Source organism: Halichoerus grypus, chromosome 5 (assembly GCF_964656455.1).
Source record: "Halichoerus grypus chromosome 5, mHalGry1.hap1.1, whole genome shotgun sequence".
Lineage (NCBI taxonomy): Eukaryota > Metazoa > Chordata > Mammalia > Carnivora > Phocidae > Halichoerus > Halichoerus grypus.
The window spans coordinates 141,977,378-142,005,037 of NC_135716.1; the positions used below are offsets into that span (position 1 = coordinate 141,977,378).

The following is a 27,660-nucleotide window of genomic DNA, read 5'->3' on the forward strand; positions in this document are numbered from 1 at the left end:
TGCATGCAAAATGATACAGCAAGTCTGGAAAATAGTTGGGCAGTTTCTTATAAGACTAAATACACAATTACCATGCAATTCATAAAACACACTCCAGGCATTCATCCCCCATTAGAAATGAAAACTAATCCACATAAAAACATGCACATGAATATTCATAACAGCTTTATTTTAATAGCCAAAAACTGGAAACAACCAAAGTGTCCTTCAATAGGTGAATAGTTAAACTGTGGTACAACCATACCATGGAATGCTGCTCAGCAATAAAAAAGGTAATGAACTACATTGATAGATACAATAATTTGAATCTTAAGAGCATTACGTTGAATGAAAGAAATACAATTTCAAAAGGTCACATAATGTATGATTTCATTTATATAAAATTCTCAAAATGACAAAATTATGGAAATGAGAAGATTAATCATGGCCAAGGATTAAAGAAGGTGGTACAGGGGTATGGGGTAGTAAAGGAGGTATGAGGAAGATCTTTATGGTGATAAAATAGTTCTATATCTTGGTTGGAGTGGTTATTACATGAATCCATACATGTAATAAAATGGCATAGAACTATATATGCATATTGTACCAATATCAGTTCTCTGGTTTTGTATTGTACTATAGTTACATAAGATGTAACTAATATGGGAGACTGGACAAAGAGTATATGGACCCCTTTACTAATTTGAAACTTTTTGTGAATCTATAACTATTTCAAAATAAAAACTTATGGGGGCTGGTGGGTGGGCAGGGAACACTACAGACTAAGGAAAGACCTAAAAAGTGACCCAAGAGAAAAGACAAAGTATCTAAGAAGAAATGACAATTAGACTAACAGTAAACTTATTAAAAGTAATGACAGAAATCAGAAGGCAATAAAATAATCTTTAGAGTTCTGAGAAGAAATAATTTAAAATTCTATACCCAGCTGCATTGTCATTCAAAGTATGGTTAAAACAAAGATATTTGCAGACAAAAAGCTGGGAATGTTTACTAGCAAATTTAAGCTGTACGCTTTAAGATTCAGTTATGAAAAAACAATCTAAACCATGAAAGAAAATGTAAGAAGAAATGAGGGAAAATGATATTGATGGACATGTGAGTAAGCCTCATTTATTCAGTCAGTCCAAAAATAGTATTAAGATTACTATGTGTTAAGCACTATTGGAAAATGATATGCAGCAGTGTCATTTCTGATAGGAGAGAGATATGATAAACAACAATCACTAATTTGTGGATTTAAATATGATATACCTAGAATTCTAGGCAAAAAGTGAAAGATAAGACATAAAGAGGGGTGATCATAATTAATCTTTTTGTTTGTTTTGGAATAGAGAGAACTTTTTTATTAACACTACGTTTTAAGTAAAATATCCTTATTAAAACACTAAAAATGAATGAATATCTTCTAAGCTGGTAGAGAGAAAAAGAGATAATAAAATTTAATCCAATAGAAAACAGAAAGGAAGTGGAAATATCTTTTTAGTGCAGACTAAATAGAAAGCACAAACTTGTAACAAAGCATTAAGTTATCACTAGTCACAATATATAATTATACTAAACTCAGTTAAAATATACAGGTCATATTGGATTAAAAAATCCAACTATTTGTACTTAAAGAGGACACTGAAAGATTGACATTTTAAGAACATGGGAAAATACACTGCTGAATACTATATAAAATAAACCTTCTGGACCTATAAAACTATCAGACAAAATACACATTTTTTACTGGGGGAAAAAAAACCTCAAAATTAAGGTAGTCTTTACATAATAGCATGAGCAACAATTGGCCAAGAAGATATAACAGTTATAAATTTACATGCACTTACTAAAATATGCTTGAAATCAGTAAAGTGAAAAATGACAATATGGTGTAGTCATTAAGCACACAGCCTCTGGAAACAAATTGCCTGGAGCTGAAATCCCAACTCTACCACTTACTAGGTGTGTGACTTATGTAACTTCTTTTTTCCATAGTTTTCTCATCTGTAAAGTAGGTTAATAGTATTATAAGAACATATATATTCATACATGTATAGTAAAGCTGTCAGTGTTATTTGTATCAGCATCACAAAATAAAAGAAACACCCAAATTTGTGGCAGAAGATTCTCATATACTTCTCATTAATTGATAAAACAATGAATTTGCTGGTCATTTGCCTATTTATTTTCAGATTCATTCCTTGCCCTTTTCTTGCACTACTTTGTATCCACCTTCTCTGTATTGTAGGGAATCATATATCCAAGCTTTATTGTCTATTGGCTTCCAGGGAAGCACCAACCAAAAGAAATGAGTGGAAGGAGGAAAGAATACCAGTATGTCTCCACATGACTCCAGCATGGTATCTCCTCCTTGATTAAAACTCCAGCCAGACTGCTCCTCCCTTTAGGGTCCCCATTCCCACTGGGATTTCCTGCTGCAGTTCTAGCTCCTGTTAGATGGTCCCAGCTTTTCTGCTTCTGCTAACACTACCTTCTCTCCTTGTTCCTTCAGAAATAGTTGTGTAAGTGGCTGCCTGCTTTTGCTGATCCCTAGTTTGTTTCATTGCTCCTCATTTGGCTTCTCGGCTGTCCCATAATTTATGTAACCAATTCCCTGGTCAAAATACCTAGAATGGTGTATATATATATAGACTGGAACCTGACTGATATAATTAGTAAGATAAAATGCTAGTACATAAAACTTTAGTACCCAATTAGTAAGCTTAATCTAATAGAGCTGTTCAAAATGAACAGTAGAAGTGAATTCCAAGTGAATTTTCCTAAAATGATAAATTCTAAAGTTGTTTCATACTTTTACTATCTGAAAAGTATTCTTCATAGGAGTGTGGATACTGTGGATCCACATAGGAGTGTGGATACTTCATAGGAGTGTGGCAGTGAAGTAGAGAGCAAACGATACGATTGTTTTCCAGTTTACTATTACCTAAATTAGGACCATTTCTTCTCCCACCCCCTCCCAGATAATATCTATTATGTGCCTGCCCTTTCATCATCCCAGAACTCAACCTGAAACTCCTTCATAGAAGATTAGTTTGGCCTTAGAACAGGCATTTATACAATAGATTCTTTTAGTACGACTATGAGCAAAATACTATGCAAAGGACTATGGGTAATATAAAGATGATAGGCCACTACTTGTGACCACTCTCCTCTTATAATTTAGTACCATTTTTATAGTACTAAACACCACACTGTACTATAGTATAAACTATAGTATAAACACCACACTAAACAGTTCAGATTTTCCTTTCACAAATCACCTACATCTTTGGCTATAAATAGGAAAGTCACCCTTTTATAATGAGCATACATATATCTTCAGAAGATATATACATGGAGTGGTAAGGGAGGAAGAAAGTGGTCCAGCCAATCATATCAGCCAATTCTGCTCTGGAACTCAGTGGGAAGACACATAGCCAGGTTGCCTGTTGTAGCCAGATCACCAGGTGTAGCCCTTGTTGTTTAAATCAGGGCTTTGAACAAATCAGGGCTAGTTCACAGGTCCTTAATTTGGACCCAAAAAAATTTCTAAATGGATATTTGGAAGGAAGGAAGGAAGAGAAGGAGGAAGGGAGGGAGGAAGGAAAAGGAAGGAAGGAAGAAAGAGAGAGAGAGAAAGAAAAAGAAAGAAGAAAGGAAGAAAAGAAAGGAATAAAGAAAGAGAAAGAAAGAAAGAAAGAAAGAAAGAAAGAAAGAAAGAAAGAAAAGAAAGAAAGAAAGAAAGAAAGAAAGAAAGAAAGAAAGAAAGAAAGAAAGAAAAGAAAGAAAGAAAGAAAAAGAAAGACTTTTCCAAAGAGGGCATTTTAGAGTCACACAAACTGATAAATAACAAGTTCAATAGACTAATAGATCTATTGGAAACATTTGCATAATGCAATTAGAGACTATTAAAATTGTCCTACTTTTCAAATTCTGCTTTCTTTGTCAGATATGTACCAAATTACATATTGATCAACACAGGAATAGAGTCTGCATTACTTTGAGTTGGCTCTTTAACCACAATGAATTCTCATAAACTTGTATTTTAACTGACTTTTCCAAAAGAATAAATAGGTCAGTGTCTTGAATTCTGCTGGTTTAGAAAGGAACTCAAAACTGGAGTTTTTCAGCTTCCTTTGCTGATTTGAGTGTTTGTTTGAGAATAGTACTCAGAATCATAGCACTTCAAGGTTGGAATAAATCCTAATACTTAGTTCAACTCCTGTCTCCAATGCTGCAAGTTTATCACCATACAAAAGGCCCTCAGATCCAGGCAGGTAATTTAAACGAGTGAAGCTGGCTGGGATTGAACAAGAGGGGTTGGTGGGGACTGCAGCAAACTGGAGAGTGCTCTGCTTTTAGGGAATCTCTTCTGTAGCTTGGGAATTCAGGTCTGGTCTTGACAAATCTTCCAGTTTTCCAGAAGAAGCTAGAATTTTATAAGGAATTATCTGACTTGTTAAAATAAATACAAAAAAAATTTATCAAATGTCTTCTGCATGCCAAGCATTGCTCTTGATTTTGATGATACAGAAATGACTAAAACATGGTCCTTGTCCTCAAGGAGCTCAGATTACTGTTAAATAAGATATATAATGAAGAAGGTAAAGCTATTCTATAAGTGCTAACAGAGATAGATGTAAAGTATTAGAAGAAAACATGAGAATTTGGATGATTTTTCCAGGTTTGGGAAAGGATAGACTTTCTTCCAGGAAGTGGCTTCCTGGAGGAACTATACCTTTTGAATTATGCCTTAAAAAATAAAAGGATAATTACCTTTTTATAAGCAAAGGAATAGAGTTATAAATATCCATGATATGTTTAGCAAAAGATGAGAGGGATGCAATAGCTGGAGATAAAGAAAGTGAAGTAGGGAGTAGTTAGGTTGGAGATGGACTTATACTCCAAGGGAAGGAATTTGTTCTCTGTCCTGGTAGAATGGGAAGCATACAATGACTGTAGCCAAGGTTATTTTGTGTGTGTGTTAGTAGTAGTAACAGCATTTGAGAAAATACTGTCAAGGTAACTAGGAGCACAAATTAAGGATATTGAACTGGAAGGAAGATAAGGAAGACCTGAGATAAGGAAGACCTGAATTTAGGTAATGAATGTGAGGACAGAGTGAAGAAGACAGGTTCAAATGAGCAACTGCACCTAAGAAGCAAGGAGAGGGAAAAGTCAAATTAAGTGGGAAATTGAGTGAGGGTTAGGTCAAAGTGTCTTCCTGGTCTTTTGGTCTTGATTATTTTCAGCTGGGCATAATCTACAGACCAAGTGACCCATTTGGGGGCTGCCTGCCCTTGGCCTCTACACCAGTCACCCCCCACTACCTAAAATAATTTAGATAGAGGACCTGCTCCAGGAAGAGAACTATCACCATAGATCACTACATTAGAATATGAACTATGTATGGTAGACAGGGAGGAACCTAGCAAAGCCTATTTGATCAAAGTTTTCTGTGTCCCATTGTTTCTGAATGACCAAAAACATTTGTTTACCATTTACTCTTTTACATTTCTCTGCGAATTGCATTCCTTCCCTTTGAGGTCCCAGACCTCAATCCCTTCTCCTTAGTTCAGGAGCATATATACCTCATTTGCCTGTCTCTGGAATCTATGTCTATGTGAATTCCCTACATATACAAAATTAAATTTGTTTTTCTTCTATTAATCTGTCTTGTGTCAATTTGATCCTTAGTCCAGCTAGAAGAACTTTATGTGGTAGAGTAAAATTATCTCTGCCCCTACAGTGGTGATGTTGCCAACAAGTTAGAAAAGGAAGAGGAGAAACTCAGGAGGGGAGTAGAGCAGGAAAACGGTAGAGAGGGGACAATAATACTAGTAAAATGCCATCTTTGAATTTTACACTAGACTTTTTATATAACTTCTACTCATAAGTCCTCCACTGTAAATTTGTTTTTAAATTAGCATCACTTCTGTGAAACATCTCTCCATTTTGTTATGTATCCTCATCATCCCAACACTTCACCCTACGGCTTCTTGATTATGTATGGTCAGCCTAGTTTGGGGACAGCAAGTTTGTTCACAAAATGGGTGTTTACCAGCTCAGTGTGATGAGTCTTCTCTCATTGAGACCTATAAAAGTAATCCTAGAGAAAGAGCCATTTTCTAGTTGGATGATTTAGGGCAAGATTGTAAAGTTCTCATCTTAGTTGCTTAATTGTACAGATGATAACAATAGACCTTATTTCAATATTAGTCCTCATTTCAAGATGTTCTAAAATCTTAATGCATTATTACAAGTAAAGAATTTACTAGTGAGAACATGGAACACACTAGATGAATGTCAGTTTTTATTGTCAAGTGTTGTATTTTGTGAATCTAATTTAGATCATAAACTAATGTAGACACTAAATTAGAATTTTGAAGATACCACGGTCTCTTCTGAATTTAGGAAGGAGAAAGAGAAACTCCAAGTGCCAAACAAATACGGCTCATGGTCAGGCCATCTGGACATCTATGCTAAGGAAGCTATGTGCTGGTGAGCATCTTCATTCATTCACTCATTACCTTGTTCATTTTTCAGTCACTTATCTCTTCATCTATCCATTGATTTTCTCATTCAAAAAATAATTGTTGCAGGTCTACTATTTACCAGGCACTGAGCTAAACATTAAGAACCCCTAGAACATAAACTCACTGAAAACATAAATAAGTGATTATAATGATAATGTGGTAAGTGGTACATGGACCACCACCACCACCACCCCCCCCCCCGCCAAAAAAAAAAAAAAAAATCCATAGGGAGCACAAAGGAGTAAGCTGTTTTTCCTGAGGACAGAAGTCATTTGAATTGCATTTTAAGAGGAAAAGTTTGTCAGATGAAAACAAAGGGGTCAAGTATTTAAAACAAAGAGGTCTGTAGGTGCAAAGTCACAGAGACACCAAAGACAAAGTGCTTAAGAGGAATAACTTGTAGATATTTAGGTGAGAGAGGAACACAAAGAAGATGGAGGAGCACGTAAGATATGGAGCTAGAAATTCAAGAGCTTTGAATCCAATGCCAAGGGGATTGAGTTCTCTCTTGTGGGCAGTGGGGGAACCCTCGAGGTATGTGAGTGACACACTGAAACTTGCATATTTAGAAGAGTTTACCTGGTAGCAGGGTGGATAATAAGGAAGGGGGACAGGCTAGTGGCAGTTTTTAGGTTTGTCAAGCATCACAAGAAAACTAGAAAGTAATCATTCACAGGGTATGTTTGTTGAGCCCAAGCAAAACTGAAGGAAATTCCTAACTCCGTTCTACCTTTCTTCCGAATCTTTAAAATTCTGTAAATCTGTATTATCTTAGGTCTTGAGATGTTAATGACTTTAATTGTCAACACTGGCAGTTACAATGACTGATACCTTATCATTTCTTACAATGAGCAATGCTAATTAAAATTGATTGTGCTAGAGCTTTAGCAAAAATTGTAACCCCTCACCCCCCCTTTTTTTGTTTAAAACATGAACTTACTGTGCTGATTTGGTGAACTACACAAGGCAGGCTTATCCCGGTGTTTACTTCCTAGTTCTGCTTGTGAACCACATCAGCAACAATTATGAAATGTCGGGGAAATGGTAGATATAACTGAATTGTGCCATAAGAAAGATTCCAGATTTTGATTCATTCATTCATGTGCTAGAGCCTTTATTGGACATCTTTATATGCTTGCAACCATGCTAGGCATAGAGGAAGCAAATGAACAAGTGATGAGTTGAAGAATTTGCAGGCCAGTGAGAAAGACTCATTACAAGATAATCACCTATGGTATAAAAATACTACAGTTGGCAGACATTAGCTCGGACAAGTGAGAATACAGTCACATTTCACAGAGAAGGTGACTTTTGGATGGGGGCTTCAAAATGTGAGCAGGAACTTCTTTAACTTTTATTATTACTATTTGAATTTGCAAGACTTTCTAAAGTGTCTCAAAAGAAGAGGACATGTGGTACCATAATGATAAATTAGCCAGGGAATTCAGGATTCAAGACCAGAAATTGTGCTCTGGAAAATCCAGGCTGAAAAGAAAGGAAAAGCATGCCAGTCAGGTATCATAAAGTCTGTAAATACCTAAAGAAGGTAAAAAGGAAGCAATCACATTGTAGGGGAGGAAAATTTTTTCCCTTCTCCCACTCTAGGTTCTTTGGCTGGTCTAATAATTAAATTAACATAAGATAGATTAACAAGAGGAAAACAAATTTAATTACAGTATGTAAGTACTTCCCAACAGTCAGGTAATTGAGATTTACATGGTATCGTGAGCTAAGAAGAAGGGGGTAGGCGTCTGGGACTTCAAAGTAGAGGAAAACAATTCACAGGAAGGTGGGAAGAGCAAATGTTTGATAAATAAATGTTTGCCATGCCCTTTGGAGAATTTTTTTTTTTTCCTAAAAATAGTTATCTTAGGTAATAGCTCTCTTTTTGGTACAGGCACCTTCTCTAAATTCTTTCAGGCAGTTAAGGCGGATGTAAAAAGCTTATCTTAAATCTGTTAGGCCTTGATCATTTTCAGCTTGAAATAATCCTCATGCCAAACTGGCACATTCTGGAGTGGCCTACCCTGAACCCCATTAACATGTTCCAAGAAGAATGAAAAGATCATGCTCAAGTGCAGCGTGCCTGGAGGACAGTGGCAGGCAAGAGCTCTGGCTAAGTAGTTCAGGTAGACCAACACCGATTGAGCATTGTGGGGGTATTCTGCCCAGAGCCCATCTTTAGAGCTGAGGCATTCGTATGCCCCCAGATGCTGGAAATGTCATGGTACTGCTCTTGGCATAAGGGAGTTGTTTTGCCCAGGGTTAAGTCTCTGCCTTAAGAGGTAGCCTGTCTTCAGTAACTGGTTGATGAGGGTGGGGCACAATGACCCAACCCCTTTCCTGGATTTGAGACAATTATGAAGACTCATCCCAACCCCAGAGCTCCTTGTAGGGTCAGCAGAGTCTTCTCTTCCAGTGCATCACACTTCAACTTGTTTCTCTGCCCCATCCTACCTACCATTTCTGTTATAGATATGGTTAGAGAGCAGCCTTGGCATAGCCCCTGCCTACAGACCTCTGGGTCTTAGCTCTGTTCCCTGGGGAACCAGGTTTAAAAGAAGCATCCACTATGTGCTGAACTGGGGGGATTCAACAATGCCACATGTAACGTCTCTGACCTCAAATGATTTACAGTTTGGGGGAAAGTTAGGGCTTCTAAAGACAACACAGAGTCTTGGAAAATGGTTAAGCTGTGAGATACAAGAACAGGATTGGCCATAAATTGTACATTATTGATGCTGTATAATGAGGGCTCATTATACTTTTCTGATACTTGTAAAAGTGCTTGAAATTTCCCAAAATGAAAACATTGTAGTATATTTTTATCTAATGAAAATAATACATGGACATCACTGAAAAAAATCCTAAGGACAGAGAGGCTTATAATGAAAAGCAATGGTGTCCCTGCCTACCTCCTTCCCACATCCCCACTCTCCAGAGGTAACTAGTTCTAACCCTGTTTTTTGGAGTGGGGACAGTGGCTTTCTGCAGGAACCTCTATGAGTCTAAATAAGCAGTGCTGATGACATTCTTAATTATCATCTCTATATTATCTGTGCATCCCTGCAGTGACCAGAAAGGATTTTGTCCATTTCATAAATCCACTCCTTCCAATATATACTCTTGGTTCCTCCTCAGGTCACCTTCTTTTCTCACAGCATAGTTCACCTTCACTTATTGTCCCGTCATCCATAGCCAGTCTACCTCAACTCCCAGTTTTGTAAGATGATGCCTTTGCTAAACTCACCCTTCCACCCACATTTCTCTCCCACATCCAAAATTGATAACATTTGCTTTCTGTCCTACAATGATGACTAAGCCTTTGGTGAGTTATTGGTAGTCTCATTCCAAAACTTAAAAATGAATCATGGAACTTGAATTATTATCACTATGTAATAGTGTTCACAGTGTAGCTAGTATTTTGTCCAGATTAGGCCCCCTTCACTTTAGATCCTCTGTCTCAATCCTTGTATCACTCAGAGAAGAAATACTTCAGCATCCAGTTTCAATGGACTCTTCTTTTCACACTCAACCAATTGCCTTGCTTAAGTACCAACATTTCCCAAGTTCTAGATGATACTATTTAATCCTTCGAACCTCATCACCTCTTCTACCTCTACCTCCACTTGTTTTTACCTGGTGGTGTCCTTCCTGGGCCCTGGGATCCTGAGCCATTCTGGACTATGAAATCTTCCAGCTGTTGTCCTATGACTTTCTGGGATAATATATTCTGTTATTTGGGTCTCAGGTAATTTTCTTTCTTGGCTTACCACTTTATTTTGCAAGAGACCTTCCTAAGAAAGGCAGATGAACTTCCTGATCCCTTGCCTATTCAGAGTCTACCTTCACTTTTAATTGGCTAGGAAAGAATTTTAAAATAAGACTCATTAAAAAAAATAGGACTCAATTCACAGCACTGTGAATTGTGTAAGACTGATGAATCACAGACATGTACCTCTGAAACAAATAATACATTATATGTTACAAAACACACACACACACAAAAAGATAGTAGGAAGGGAAAAATGAAGGGGGGGAAATTGGAGGAGGAGACAAACCATGAGAGACGATGGACTCTGAGAAACAAACTGAGGGTTCTAGAGGGGAGGGGGGTGGGGGGATGGGTTAGCCCGGTGATGGGTATTAAAGAGGGCACGTACTGAACGGAGCACTGGGTGTTATATGCAAACAATGAGTCATGGAACACTACATCAAAAAATAAATAAATAATAGGAAAAAAAATAAATGTAGAGCTAGAGGCCTTGCTATCTATGGAGAGGAGTGTTTCAAGAGCCTTCATTCTGACAATTTAACAAAAAAGCTGGTTCACTGTGTTAAAAAAAAAATAGGACTCACTTTTCCTCAGAATGTTTTGGTTTTAACTGTATTTCCTTAACTTTATTCTCTTACTCTACTATAGATTTTCCTTTTCTTTTATTGTATTATTGGCAGACATATTTTTAATTTCTAAGAGTTCTTATTTTTACCTTTTTTTAAGTGTATCTTTTGTTTTATTGTTAATGATATCTTCCTCAATATTTTAATTCGATTTTTTAAAAATTGTCTTCTGGTTCCTGAATATTTCTGTGGCTATATACCATGATCTTTCCCTTCATTGTTGTTGGCATTCCTCAGATTCCTGATCATCCTTGGTTGTCTCCTTCTGTTTTAGAATAAGACCTTAAGAAGCCAAGTAAGGGCTCTGAGGAGGTGGGTGGGGCTTACAGGCCAACAGGCATTGCTGAGATAACAAAGCAAGGGTCTGACTGGGGCAGGTGCCTGTCTGCTGGCTATTTAGTGCACTGAGGGTATAGGGCTGCTTGTTCCATTCACAAGCCTCTCATTAATCTCCCTGTTTTCCACCTCAAATCTCATTCGACATTTTCCATCACACCTGCTTTTCCAAGTATGGAAACTCAAGAATTCAGCAGTGCGTGCAGACTCTTCATTCATCACTAATCAGTTTCCATCCTCTCAGTTTTTCAGAGACTTTTTGAAATTTCTCATCTACTAATGGTTCCCTTTCCGTGTTTGACATAGTTTTGAGTTCATACCCTTCCTTTTTTTTTCTTTTCTTAATTTAATTTTATTTTATTATGTTATGTTAGTCACCGTCAAATACATCATTAGTTCTTTGTTTTTTTATTATGTTATGTTAATCACCATACATTACATCATTAGTTTTTGATGTAGTGTTCCATGACTCATTGTTTGCATATAACACCCAGTGCTCCATTCAATACGTGCCCTCTTTGATACCCATCACCAGGCTAACCCATGCCCCCACCCCCCTCCCCTCTAGAACCCTCAGTTTGTTTCTCAGAGTGCATAGTCTCTCATGGTTCGTCTCCCCCTCCGACTTCCCGCCCTTCATTTTTCCCTTCCTACTATCATCTTCTTCTTTTTTTTTTTTAACATATAATGTATTATTTGTTTCAGAGGTACATGTCTGTGATTCATCAGTCTTACATAATTCACAGCGCTCACCATAGCACATACCCTCCCCAATGTCTATCACCAGCCACCCCATCCCTCCCAACCCCCACCACTCCAGCAACCCTCAGTTTGTTTCCTGAGATTAAGAATTCCTCGTATCAGTGAGATCATATGATACATGTCTTTCTCTGATTGACTTATTTCGCTCAGCATAATACCCTCCAGTTCCATCCACGTCATACCCTTCTTATTTCCTCACCATGTTTTTAATGTAGTGCTAAGAGGGAAAAGAGATCAATCCAGGTTTTCTTCCTGCCATCTTGGAACAGATGCTTCTCCTTTTTTTTTTTTTTTTTTTTTTAATTTATTGACTAGATTCCCATTCCTTCCATCCACTTTCCCTAATATCCTCATTGGCCACTTAGAAATCCATAAACAATAGTGTTATGGGTTGAAGTATGTCCCCCCCAACAAAATATTTTGTGAAGTCCTAATCCCCAGTACCTCAGAAGGTGACCTTATTTGGAAGTAGGTCTATTGCAGATGTAATTAGCTAAGATGAGATCATACTGGAGTAGCGTGGTCTCCTAATCCAATAGGACTGGTGTTCATATAAGAAAATAGCTGTATGAAGAAACCAGGGAGAATGCATGTGATGTCAAAGGCAGAGACTAGAGTTCAGTGACCACCAAAGATTGCCTATAAACGACGAGAAGCCAGCAAGAGGCAAGGAAAGATTCGCTCTTAGAAGTTTCAGAGGGATCCTGGTCCTATACTGACATCTTGATTTTGGACTTCTAGCCTCCAGAATGTGAAATGGTAAATTTCTGTTATAGGAAGCCATCCAGTGCATGGTACTTTGTTATGGCAGCCCTAGAAAACTAATGTGACTAGAGGGAGACAACATTTGGGCTTGACAAGTGTTCAATTTAGAGATATGGAGGTAACCTGTAGAAATACATGCTCATCCTGCCCAGAAAAAATGGTTCAAATTAGTTACCTATGGAAAGTGAGACTGGGGGTAGGAAGTAGGCAGAGGAGTATTGCTTTTCATGAGAAGGTTTTCTGTACCATAACATTCTTTTCACACACCTTCTTACTTCCCTAGGCATTTCTCTGGTTTGTCATCTAGTTTGTCAAGATCTGTGGCAGTCAGAATAACAGTCCCCCCAGGATGTCTATGTTCTAGTCCATGGAACCTGTGAATATGATACCTTACATGGCAAGGAAGAATGTAGGTTCAGGATAAAATTAAGGTTGCTAATCAGCTGACTTTAAAATAGGGAGACAGTTCTTAGCTCAATGTAATGACAAGAATCATTAGAAGTGGAAGAAGGAGGCATAAGTCACAGAGATGGGATGTCAAAAGCAGAGCACTGGAGTGGTGGGAGGATGTAGGATGAGAAGGACTCAATCCACTGTTGCTGGCATTAAAGAAAGAGGACTGAAGACACAAGCCAAGAAATGTGGGTGACCTCTCGATGCTGGAAGAGGCAAGGAAACTGATTCTCCCCTAGCGTCTTCAGAAGGAATCAAGCCCTCCTGATACCTTGATATTAATTAGCCTAATGAGACCTGTGTCAGACTTGACCGGCAGAACTGTGAGATAATACATTTGGGTGGTTTCAGTTCACTAAATTTGTGGTCATTTGCTACAGCATCTATTGGAAACTAGTATACCATTCCTCTAAAAATGCAGGCTTAAAGCTAAAGCATAGTACCCCAGCCTGGAACTAGCCATTGCTGAGGACCCTGGAATTCTTTTCTTTCCTGTCTTAGACCTTAATCTAATAATATAGCTAACATCTATTTTTGTAGTTGCCATCGGCTGCAATTTTCTTGCACTGAATTTGCAGAAAATGAAAGCCCATCAGACTGCAAATGCCCATGGAGAGATGATATTTACCATATTGCCATTTCCATCATAGCATACTGGCTAAGGGCGTAGACCTTGGAGTTAGAAAGAGCTGGGTTCTAATCCCTCACTCAACCATTTACTAGCTGTGTATCCTTGAGCCAGTTTACTTACTGAAGCTTCCATTTATTCATAGCAAATCAGAACCAGTAATAGTACCAATTTCATGTGGTTATTGTATTATCTAAATGAGATGGTATATTTAAGGCACTTAGCACAATGCCTGGCTCATAGTTAGTGCACAATAAGTAGTATTTTAAACATGAAAAGCAAAGGAGTGGGATGATGTTGGGCTTACCCCAGAAACTCTGTGTCTTATTGCTATTCCCAAAGGCTTAGACTGAAAATTATCTGACTCTCCCACTTTATTTTGTATATACGGTAATATATACGGTATCCTGGAATACGAACAGGTATATGTGTGTGCTCAACCCAAGTGCTGTTAGCATACTATTGGATGAGGTTTAATCAAAACACAAGTTTTAACATTAATTCAACGGTTAATGTATAGTAACCACTCATTTCCCCCTCTTCCGATTCCATGGCCCTGGCCTGAATACTGTCAACAGTGCTCTTGGGTTGGCTAAAGATGATGAAATGCCTCCCCTGAGCTTCCACCTGCAACCCCTTCCACAGCTCTTGTTCTGAAGTCTGCAGTCCATTCAACAGTTAATAGACATCTTTAGCTATCAGCTGCCTACTCATTCTCAAAACAATCCTCATCAACCACCTACAGAACCCGTTCTGATTTCAAGATTTGCAGGGAAATCTTAGTGTGTGCTTTTTTTTTTTTTTACCTTGTTCTCACCAGCTTGTTTCCCCACCTCATCCTCCCTTAAAAGAATGCCTAAAGTTAAAAGAATTGGCTATAGAGTCTCATTCAGATCAGACCTAGATTCAAAACCTAACTTGGTCACTTGAAAGCTGTTTGCTTCTGGGCAAGTCACTTAACTTCTCTGTGTTCCATGTTTTTCCTCTATAAAGTGGGGGGACCTGCCTCACAGGATGAATAGAATAGATGATACATGGAAAACAAAACAAGATGCCTGGCATTGTAAGGCTGAATAATAATAATAGTAATTAAGTATTATTACTACTTCATTGCTTCTGTTTTCCCTTCAAAGGTACCCTTTAGCCTCCCTTCAGGCCTCTTTTCCCAGCCTGTCCCCTGAGGTCACATCTTTAGGGACATTCTTGTGCTATACTGAGTTATGCCTCTTATGATGTTAAGTGCAGCTGGTCCCCATAGTTTATATTACATTAGTTTCTGATTCAAGCAAAGAATGTACTTCAATATGGCATCATTTAATAAAAGCCTAACCTGCCCCCTACCTGGCAGAGATGATGCGAGCTTATTAAGATAATGTCTTTCTAGTACTTATAGCCCCTTGAAAGTCATTCACTAAATAAACAGTGGTATTTGATTTTTTTGTGTTGTTTGTTTTAGCTCTTAATGCACACTCTCTGAATTGTATTAATAGTTCCTCTGCAGTGATTCTCACAATATGTGCACTTGTTAAATGCTGCTAAATGCAGAATGGCAGTGAATGTTGCTTATATGTGCCTCTGCTTTGCTCTTCCCCTCCTCTCTCTCTCTCTTTCTTTCTGTTAAACTGGACCCCCCCACACACTCCTTCTAGGTTCCCAGCCCACTGATTTTCAACCCTGGATGTACATCAGAATCACTTGGAGACTCTTGATAGCCAGACCATAGCCTAGACTAATTAAATAAAAATCTTTGGAAGTGGGATCCAACCATCAGTGTTTTCTAAAGTTTCCTACATAATTCCAGTGCTTAGCTAAGGCTGATTCCTACACATCCAACCAGATCCCAATCAGATGACACATGAGAACAGAAAATTAACATTTAATGTCTTCTTTCTGCTCAACTGTGAGTTCCTCAAGGGCCAGTATGATCTCTTATTCTCCTTTGCTCCCAGAGAATAACAGTCCCTGGCAAGGAATGAACACTCAATACATATTTCTTTTTTTGGCTAAATGCATAGCCTTCCCAGCTCAAAGGATTTCCCCATGCCTCTGGTTTCTGTAACAGTTGATGAGAATACCTCTTATTCATTCTAATTATCTATCAGTTTGGTTGTTCAGATTCTCTCAGGTAAAAAAAAAAAAAATCTACCATTTTATTGTACTGTATAGCAGGGAAAACAGATCATTGCCATGTGGTGAATTATTACTCGGAATTATTACTTCCCTGCTGTCATGCAGGGGCATGCTAGGTACTGTGGTGGTGGTCCAGAAGAGGGCCTGGAAGGTAGGGACATGGAGTAGAAAGAGTCCGGGCCTTCCAGTCACATAAATCCAAGTTCTCTACTCTATGCCTACTGGCACATTATTTCACCTCTCAGAACTCTGTTCTCCTCTTGTGGGAAGGGGGGAAATGATGCCTATTCAGGTGGTTAGGGTCACTGAAAGACAAAATGTAGAAAAAGAGACACAGTGACCATCTTTGTCAGCTCAGACTGCCGTAACAAAATACCACAGACCGGCTGGCTTAAACAACCGATTTTTTTCCTCACAGTTCTGGAAACTGGAAGTCCAGGATCAGAGTGTCAGCAAGGTTGGATTCGGGTGATAGCCCTCTTCCTGGCTTGCAGATGGCTGCCTTCTCACTGTGTCTCACATGGAGCTCTCTGGTGACTCTTCTTAGAAGCCCACTAATCCTTCTTATGACTCCTTTATTCTTAGTTATCTTCTTACAGCTCCTGTCTGTAAATACAGTCACACAGGGGGCTAGGGCTTCAACATATGAATTTTTAGGGGACACAATTCAGGCGATGGCAGTGACAAGCACATAAGATGAGTTCAGTTAATATTAATATTCTTTGTATATCTCTGTATCTCCCAGTTTCCCTTGAGAGAATCAGAAAAGTATCAAGGGAGAGAAATCACAACTAGATCTTGTGGGTTGAGTGGGAATGTCTTAGGCGAACGAAGGCATTTCAATCAGAGGAAATAGCGATGCAAATCTGTTAAAAGACATGGCATATTTGGGCATCAATGAGAACTTCACCAGTTTTCACTAGAACCTGGAGTGGACAAGAGGAAGTTTCATGGTAGAAAATATAAGAGATGTAGTTTGGGGCATATTATTCATAATAGTCAAGGTAACCAAACTGAGAACTTTGAAATTTTATCATGGGATAAAGGATTACTATGCTAGTAGTTATGTTTTTATGGATACCTCCTTGTTTCCCAGTGAGCTGGATGGATTCTTGAGGTCAAGGGCCTTGCCAAATGTTTCTTTGTAATCCACCCATAAGCCTAGGACAAAGCCTTAAAAATGTAACAGGAATGAATTGCTCCAAAACCTTGGCATATAAGAGCTATCATCCTTTTCATTTGTTCAATTTGTAATAAAGCCAGCCTCCTTCTTCCAGGTTTGTACAAAACCCAGCATTTCCCTCTTGGGGTTCCATCATCCCTACTAGCTCCCAGACTGATCAACAACCCTGAGTCTTAAATATGGTAAACAGAAGGTCCTCTCTCTGCCAAAGGGCCCCCCTTGTCTGCCAACTGAAGCAGGTTTTCCTGATCACCTTGTAGAGGTCTTCAGCATGGCAACAGCTCTGCTTTTCCTTCATCCTCTGTCCACACTGCTCCTCCATGCTCTAACAGTGTCTCCTGGCTCTAGGCTGTGTTCACTGGCTTGTCTTCATGCGGGCTCCACTCCACTCCTTAAATGCCTGTTCCACCCCAGATGCTCCAGTTCTTAGCCCTTGGTCCTCGGAATTATTACTTCCCAAAGCCATGTTCTCTGCCTCTGGGTGCTGCTCTACCACGGCTTGGCTGTCTGTCTTTTCCAGCTCCAAACTTCTATCTCCTCTTGAGTCTGGGGACATTTTTGTTAATAATCTTCAAAACACAAAGCTTTTATTTCTCCCCTTACTTGGGCAATCTGAATTAATTGCCTTGATGGACCTGACCTCCGAAACACAAATGCCTATTTAAAATAAAAGGCTGATTATTCTATAATGAACTATATTCAGTTTACTAAATAGTTAACTTAAACATAAATATATGTATATATTTATGCTGAATAGATGTATAATTTATGCTAATGATAATTACAAATAATACAAAAGCATAATAACTCCACTGCAGCTCTGGTATTCATTACCAATGCTTCATTTTGCTTCTGCTCAACAGCCATATACTGACAATTTGACAGTCCCCAGGAACTGTGCTGGGCCCTGAGGACAGAGAGATGGCTATGGTATCACCTTTGTCCTCAAAAAGATTAGAGTTTAGTGAGGGCATAAGATATATATTAGCTAATGTATTAGGAAAGCCCTCATTCAGAAATGAGTAGGCTGACACTTGTTCTGTCGTGACTCTGCAGAGATCCCTTATTTGCTGTGCGGTTGCTGTGTTAGCCTTGTATTCCCCTTGTCCATATCTACATTGCCTTTTATTTCCTTCATCACATCCTTGTGAGATACATTATTTAGGCTTGACTATGCCGTGCTGGTGAAACAAAATAACTCCCAAATCTCTGGATGGGAGAGAGACACATCAAGTTTTGTTTTTCTTACTTACATGAAGCCTGATGTGATTAGGGAACACAGGCTGCTCCATGAGGCCACTTAATGATCCAGGATCTCTGGCCTCCTTACTTCTTAAAGGGAGCGGGTGGTGCCACTGTCTCAGCACGCATTGCAATGGAAAGGGACACCAGCTTTTAACCACTGCTACCCAGAAATCATACAACATTTTTGCTCACAGGTCATTAGCCAAAATTTCTAACAGGACCCCAAACTAGCTACAATAAAGGCTGGAAAATGTAGGGAAACTTGTGGATTATTCGGTGATTGTTAATATTGCTGCCACTAGAGTAGTGATTTTAGAGCATGAGCTTTGAAGAATTTGAATCCTAACCCTGCTAATTACTTTCTTCAGAGTCTAAATATCATCCCTCTTCCCTGCTGGGTTCTGAATGTGTGTGTGTGTGTGTGTGTGTGTGTGTGTGTGTGTGTGTGTGTGTGTGTGTATGGAGTTGGGTTATATAGGAGATGGAGATTAAAGAGTGCACTTGCTGTGATGAGCACCAGGAGTTGTATGGAAGTGTTGAATCACTATACTGTATACCTAAAAATAAAATAATACCTGTATGTTAACTAACTGGAATTTAAATAAAAATTAAAAAAAAAAGAATATATATGGAGGCCAAAATATCATCAATATTAATGATTGAAGACAGGTTGTAGGATGTGGCTTTATTCCATTCGTGAAACAGACCCACTGATGGAATCCCAGAATTAGGCTAACCTCGGGACCAAGTAAGACTGATGTCATGGTGGAACAGAGGAGAATGCATATCTTCTGCAAGACTGATGGCTCCCAAAAGTAAACTAGGCAAGTCGAGATGAGCAGAGCATGACTAGTTACACTTCAACTACTTACCTGTTAGGCAGATCAGTTCACCTCTCTAGGAGTCGGTTAAGTGAAGAAGCTAGAAGAAACACCAGTAGAGCTCCTAAAGAAAACTCAAAGAGAGGGGAAAGAAGGGATTTTTTATAACTCTTATTAGTTGTGACATTTGAGTCAGTCACCCAGCCTCTCTGGCCATCAATTTGCTCATCTATAAAACGACAATGACAATATCTCACAATATCTCTTCTTGGGTCTTTTACAACTGCTAGAGATTAGAAGATGTGCTAGACTTGTAATGGGAAAGAGTTCTTCAAATGCCTTCTATAAAATGCTCATAAATACTTGAGATAGAATTACTAACAAGTTTATAGAGACCAGATGGTCTTAAACACATCCCCTACCCCCAACACACACATAATGTAAAAAATCTTCTCAGCTGGTTCCCTCCAAAAACCTGCCCTCTTATTACTCCACAAGCATTTCCTTAACAATCCCCTAGGGTTGTTCTAGTTCCTAACAGTAAATGTCTGAAACCAACCTTTTCTAGCAAAAGCAAAAGCTACCCAGCTAATGTCTCTCTGTGGAGGTTTCTCTTTTAACTCTTTCATGACTGTTCCCGTGAGGGTTTGACTGGCACTGGAGAATGGAAAATACTCAAATCAAAATAGTCATTTTCAGAAAAGCGAGCCTTCCATTTTCCTAGTGAAATACTAATTAGTCTCTGGCCCAGAGAGTCTAAGGTTGAGCCTTCTTAGATAAGAAATTATTTTTTTCAAATCTAAAAGGTATTTAAAAGTAGAAATATTTTAAATGAAAGTATTAAATTATACAATTACATGTGTAGACTCTGCCATTGAGTGAGTTATTTTCATGGTGTAGGCTGAATCCAGCATAAAAATATTTACTGTTCTGAAATGTCAATATGAAATAATCAGAATCTAAAATTAAATATTTACTGTATAATCAGCTTGCATTCATCCATCCACAATGTTCCCTGAAAAACACTGATTACACTGAATTTGACCACCTGGATTTTCCTAATATTTTCAGGCTTAGAAAAAAAACTGTCAAAGTCTCACTCACAGCCATTTTCTAACAACTTTTCAAGGGAAATCTTTTGGAACAGGGAAGTATGCAATGATGACTTAAATGAGTTCCAGATACACACACACCAGAAGCTGAGCCACCCTGCTGATCTCCCTTCGCCACATCTCTTAGGTCCAAACTCAATTCAGCAAGTCAATAAATCTTCACAGATATTCACCAGTTCTGTGACAAAAACTGTGCCAGGCAATAGGGATACAAATGTGGTCTGTGTTCTTGGAGAGCTCAGCATCAAGCACAAGAGACAGATTAATAAATAGCCAAAGACAATGCATTGTGATAAGAGTATGCCCAGTGGCAGAGGATAAAAGGGGTCCTGAAGAAAATCATTAAACCTACTCTAAGATATTAGGACCCCTGTGTGGCTCAGTCAGTTAAGCGTCTGCCTTCGGCTCAAGTCATGATCCTGGAGTCCTGGGATCGAGTCCTGAGTCGGGCTCCTTGCTCAGCAGGGAGACTGTTTCTCCCTCTGCCTGCCATTCCCCCTGCTTGTATTCTTGCACTCTCTCTTGCTCTCGCTCTCTCTCTGGCAAGTAAATAAATAACCTACTCTAAGGTATTATTTCAAAATGAAACCAAAGGCAATACTGTTTATTTTATGAATGTCTATGCAATTGGAAGAGCCAAACTCAATTTTAACTCATTGTAAAGACCTCATTTTCACAATTTATTCTGAAGGTTAACATTGAGTCTGCCAATTCATTGGTGTGGGATAAGGCTGACTCTAGGGGACAGCCTTGTGAAAGTGCTGGAAATGTCAAAACATGATGCAGAAAGTCCTAAACTAAATAGGAGGTTAGGGTTTAAGTTGTGTGATCTTAGGTTAAAAATAAGTGCTTCTTCATAGCTGCTGTTTACTATCTGAAAAACGAGCCAGACCTCTTGATCTCTTAGGTTCTTTCTACCTCTGAATACTTATGATATTAACTATAAACCATTTGCATTTTTTAAAAAATTAAAACATCCTAGAGATGCTTCAGCAGGGAATATTAGCCTAATTCAAGTTACAGATTTCATTTGCTTATTCAACAATTGATGAGACAACATAACAGTTCAAGAGTATGGATGTTAGGGTCCATCAGAACTGGGTTTGAGTCCAAGCTTTGTCACTTTCCTGGTTATGAAGCCATGAGCAATTTATTTAATTTTTCTGGGCTTTTTATCTCTAAGATGAGGAAGTTAAAGCTTATCTGAGATGGGAGTTATGGGAATTAAATAAGATAATGAATGCAAGAGCTTAACACAGTCCTCATACAAAAGAGACTCTCAATAAATAATATTATTTTCAACAAGTTTAGCTGTGGGGTGCACACTGTCCACAGTGCTGAAGAAAAACCTAGTCCCTCCTTATACTCTGGAAAGATAGATGTTTAAATCATCATATCTAGTACACAAGAAAGGCATATGATAGAGGCATGAATGAAGTAGTACCAAAGCACAGGAAGAGTAATATTGACTTAGAGCATGAGGTGTGGTAGCATCTAGAAAAGGCTATATAGAGGAGGGAATATGTCAACTGGATCTAATCTATAAGTGAATTATCTAGGCAAGTAATGCAGGGGAGGGCAAAGGAAGAAGCATGAGCAAACATACATAGGTCTAATGGTGTATGTGATTAGAAAATAATAAGCAGTCTGATGGATCTATACATGAGATCAACAAGGCAGCCTGGGGTCACCTTGTGAAAGGTCACATGAAGGAATTTGGGCTTCCAATAAATGGGAACCCATCAAAAGTTGATTTACCACATATTCATTTTTAATTATTTTGACTTCAGGTTTCTTTACTCAATCTGACTCCTTATTATTCTGTTGCTTCATTCGTCTAAATCAGGAGTGGACAAACAGCCTGAAGACCAAATCTGGTATGCGCTCAGGCTTAGAATGGTTTTTACAGTTTTTAAATTAAGTTTTTTTTATTTTAATTCCAGTATAGTTAACATATAGTGTTTATTAGTTTCAGATAGATAATATAGTGATTCAACAATTCTATACATTGCTCAGTGCTCACCGTGATAAGTGTGCTCTTTAATCCCCATCATCTATTTCACATATACCCCCACCCACCTTCCCACTGGAAACCATCAGTTTGTTCTTATAGTTAACAGTCTGTTTCTTGGTTTGTCTTTTCTCTCTCTCCTTTTTCCTTTGTATGTTTGTTTTGTTTCTTAAATTCCACATATGAGTGAAATCATACAGTATTTGTCTTTCTCTGACTGACTTATTTTGCTTAGCATTATACTCTCTAGCTTCATTCATGTTGTTGCAAATGGCAAGATTTGATACTTTTTATGGCTGAATAATACTCCATTATATATGTAAATATATACCACACCTTTTTTTTTTGAGAACTGTATTATAAATAGACTCTTAAACAAAGAATAAACATCTATACAGAGCATCCAGATTCCCAGAAAGGTGGATGCTAACCCTTCTTTTCCACACTGGGAAAAGAGAACAGGAAAAATGATCCATCTTGTTCTTAACTCTTTTCACTATGCAGCCAGTTTTTCAAGTAGTATTTCTATTCCTATGCTGTTGTTTTTGTTTTTCTCCAATGTGGGAATCAGGCCTTTCAGTTCATTCTTGACTTTGTTTGCAAATTCTTGACCAGGACTCTGGAGAAGGCTAGAAAAAATAATGGCACCTTGGTTTTACACTAGCCCAGGACTTCAGGTTCTTCATACCAGCATATTCTATAAGTGTTTTGGCAAAACAACCTTCTCTTCTACTTTCCTTCATCTTTTTTTCTTGTCTATTAACCACTTCAGAATTAGATGTCCTGCAGGTTGTTCTGCAACGTGAAGCTCTCTGTCCTTGCCGCCTGGATGTAGCTCTCCCACTGCCAAGCTGGCAACAGCATTCATGGCAGGCTGAATGTCTCCAAAGCAGCTCCCAGAATGTTGGACACCAACACACATGCAGACTTATCTAGCACCACTTCTTGGGCATGTCCTTGCAGGCAGCTTAACAAAACTGGAGAGATGGACTCTAAGAGCTCTGGTGGGTGGAACGCTCTATCCTTCTTACTGCGTGTGTTTCCACCTCCTTTCAGCAGAACCTCAATAATTTCTTGCACTGTATGTGCAGGATCTCTAGGGCTTAGTAAATGCAATAGGACCTTCCTTCCATATTTGTCATTTACTATGTTAGGCAAGGAATTAATAATTTCTGATATGATTATCTGCTTCACAATCTTAGTATCATCAATACAATCAAATGCCGCCAGGAAGACCAAATGGGAGTACTGGCCATTAGCCACCTTTTCAACATAGGTCTTGATTTTTTTCACAGTCATTTTCCTGTCCTTAGGTGTACCATGCCACAGACAGTGCGTGGCCACTCTAGCGCCATCTCGTATGTGCCAGGTATATCACTGCTTCACAGATGGCTTCAATCTTTTTTTTTTTAATTTAAGATCAATTTAATTAGTTTCAGAGGTAAAATTTAGTGATTCATCAGTTGCATATAACACCCAGTGTTCATTACATCAAGTGCCCACCTTAATGCCCATCATCCAGTTACCCTATCCCCTCCACCCACCTCCCCTCCAGCAACCCTATAGTTTCCTATAGTTAAGGAAACTTAACTTATAGTTAAGTTTCTTATGGTTTGTCTCCCTCTCTGATTTCGTCTTTATTTTTCCTTCCCTTCCCTATGTTCATCTATTTTGTTTCTTAAATTCCACATATAAGTAAAATCATATGGCATTTGTCTTTCTGATCTTAGCTTTGGGGGTGCATGGGTTTAAAGGTCCAAGAATACTCTATGCACCAATGAATGCTTAATCACAGCTTCCTTTTGGGCCATTGGAGCTAGAATCTGCTTCATTTCATCCATACTAAGCTCTTGTTTTTCTGGCTGTACCTCTAAAACTTTGTCCAGAGTTGGGCGATAGGCTGACTTGTAAAATGTGTTCTCATTGAGCTCCTCCCTCAGCATGTTCCTCTGCTCCAAGATGGCTTTGTCATTGTATGTATACTCTACAATGTCAGACGCCTTTGCACGCCAGAGCATCTTCCTCATGTGGCCTTTAAAACTTCTCATTATCTCTGCAATCTGTGGCTTACTCCCATACTTGAGAAATTTCTTAGTATCTCCGAAATATTTAGCTTTACTTAATTGGACCAAATCATCTCGCAGTTCTTCAAAAGCCTGTTTTCACTGTTCTTCATTACCATACTGAATGTAATACTGGATCATACAAGTTGAATCATGTGCAAATGCGATAGCTTTAATTTTCCCTTCTGCAAATCACTCATCAACTTCACTCTCTTTTCTTTGTCACAGTCTTTTCTTAAGATTTCCCAAATCTGCTTTGCAGGAACAACAGTGTCATAGTTGGTTTTATCACTGAGCTGCCTGCTTTGCTTTAGTTCTTTCTTCTTCTTTTTGAAGTCATCCCATTTAGGTTTCTTGGCTGTTGATTCATCAGTTTTATGGTCCACCTGGAATTTTCTCTTCCTGTTGAATTTATTCACCTGCTAGAATTTGTTCTTTGGTATTTTATCCCCTTGCTGCTTATTTTTGAACTGTTTTACACTTTTTTTCCCCAGGTTTTGTGGCACATTTCTCAAAGTTATTCGATGTGATTTTAGGGCCACCTTCCTGGATAACTTTTCTTGAAAATGTCTTGATGAACCAGAATCATTATTGTTATGAATCTATTTTTTTTTCTTGTGATGTCTTTGCCCCTTTTCCTGTGATCTTTCTTTTCCCTTTGACTTCCATCATAGCAGTTTGCACACGTATACCACATGTTCTTTATCCATTCTTCTATTCATGAACACTTGGATTGCTTCTGTAATTTGGCTATTGTAAATAATACTGCAGTAAACATAGGGGTGCACATATCCCTTTGAATTAGTGTTTTTGTATTCTTTGGGTAAATACCCAGTACTCCGATTACTGGATCATCTCGTGATTCTATTTTTAACTTTTTGAGGAATCTCCATACTGTTTTCTACAGTGGCTGCACCAGTCTGCATTCCTACCAATAGTGCCCAAGGGTTCCTTTTTGTCCACAACCTTGCTAACACCTATTGTTTCTTGCTTTTTTTTATTTTAGCCATTCCAACAGATGGGAGGTGATATCTCATTGTAGTTTTGATTTGCATTTCCCTGCTGATGAGTAATGTTGAGCATCTTTTCATGTGTTTGTTAGCCATCTGGATGTCTTCTTTGGAGATATGTCTGTTCATGTCTTCTGCCCATATTTAATTGGATTATTTATTTTTTGGGTGTTGAGTTGTATAACTCATTTACTTTGGATACTAACCCCTTATCTGATATGTCATTTGCAAATATCTTCTCCCATTCAGTAGGTTGTCTTTTAGTTTAGTTATTTCTTTCATTGTGCAGAAGCTTTTTATTTTGATGTAGTCCCAATAGTTTATCTTTGCTTTTATTTCCCTTGTCTCTAGAGACATATCTAGAAAAATGTTGCTATGGCCAAAGTCAGAAATTCCTGCCTGTGCCCTCTCCTAGGATTTTTATGGTTTCAGGTCTCATATTTAAGTCTCTAATCCATTTTTTTTAAATTTTTTTATTCTTATGTTAATCCCCATACATTACATCATTAGTTTTAGATATAGTGTTCCATGATTCATTGTTTGTGCATAATACCCAGTGCTCCATGCAGAACGTGCCCTCCTCAATACCCATCACCAGGCTAACCCATCCTCCCAACCCCCTCCCCTCTAGAACCCTCAGTTTGTTTTTCAGAGTCCATTGTCTCTCATGGTTCTTCTCCCCCTCCGATTTCCCCCCCTTCATTCTTCCCCTGCTGCTACATTCTTCTTCTTCTTTTTTTCTTTCTTAACATATATTGCATTATTTGTTTCAGAGGTACAGATCTGAGATTCAACAGTCTTGCACAATTCACAGCACTTACCAGAACACATACCCTCCCCAGTGTCCATCACCCAGTCACCCCATCCCTCCCACCCCACCCCCCACTCCAGCAACCCTCAGTTTGTTTCCTGAGATTAAGAATTCCTCATGTCAGTGAGGTCATATGATACATGTCTTTCTCTGTTTGACTTATTTCGCTCAGCATAATACCCTCCAGTTCCATCCACATCGTTGCAAATGGCAAGATCTCATTCCTTTTGATGGCTGCATAATATTCCATTGTATATATATACCACCTCTTCTTTATCCACTCATCTGTCGATGGACATCTTGGCTCTTTCCACAGTTTGGCTATTGTGGACATTGCTGCTATAAACATCAGGGTGCACGTACCCTTTCGGGTCCCTACTTTTGTATCTTTGGGGTAAATACCCAGTAGTGCAACTGCTGGATTGTATGGTAGCTCTATTTTCAACTTTTTGAGGAACCTCCATACTGTTTTCCAGAGTGGCTGCACCAGCTTGCATTCCCACCAACAGTGTAGGAGGGTTCCCCTTTCTCCGCATCCCCGCCAACATCTGTCATTTCCTGACTTGTTAATTTTAGCCATTCTGACTGGTGTGAGGTGGTATCTCATTGAGGTTTTGATTTGGATTTCCCTGATGCCGAGTGATGTTGAGCACTTTTTCATATGTCTGTTGGCCATTTGGATGTCTTCTTTGGAAAAATGTCTGTTCATGTCTTCTGCCCATTTCTTGATTGGATTCTTTGTTCTTTGGGTGCTGAGTTTGATAAGTTCTTTATAGATTTTGGATACTAGCCCTTTATCTGATATGTCGTTTGCAAATATCTTCTCCCATTCTGTCGGTTGTCTTTTGGTTTTGTTGACTGTTTCCTTTGCTTTGCAAAAGCTTTTTATCTTGATGAAGTCCCAATAGTTCATTTTTGCCCTTGCTTCCCTTGCCTTTGGTGATGTGTCTCGGAAGAAGTTGCTGCGGCTGAGGTCGAAGAGGTTGCTGCCTGTGTTCTCCTTTAGGATGTTGATGGACTCCTGTCTCACATTTAGGTCTTTCATCCGTTTGGAGTCTATTTTTGTGTGTGGTGTAAGGAAATGGTCCAGTTTCATTCTTCTGCATGTGGCTGTCCAATTTTCCCAACACCATTTGTTGAAGAGACTGTCTTTTTTCCATTGGACATTCTTTCCTGCTTTGTCAAAGATGAGTTCACCATAGAGTTGAGGGTCCATTTCTGGGCTCTCTATTCTGTTCCATTGATCTATGTGTCTGTTTTTGTGCCAGTACCATACTGTCTTGATGATGACAGCTTTGTAATAGAACTGGAAGTCCGGAATTGTGATGCCGCCAGCTTTGCTTTTCTTTTTCAACATTCCTCTGGCTATGCGGGGTCTTTTCTGGTTCCATACAAATTTTAGGATTATTTG

General features: G+C 38.7%; 1 protein-coding gene and 1 pseudogene across 7 annotated transcripts in view; one reads left to right on the forward strand and one right to left on the reverse strand.

The window, feature by feature from the left end:
• Positions 1-27,660, forward strand: part of DAB1 (DAB adaptor protein 1) — a 1,108,242-nt gene that overhangs the window by 476,709 nt on the left and 603,873 nt on the right. The window lies entirely within an intron of this gene.
• LOC118519276 (pumilio homolog 3-like) lies at positions 22,862-25,097 on the reverse strand (annotated as a pseudogene).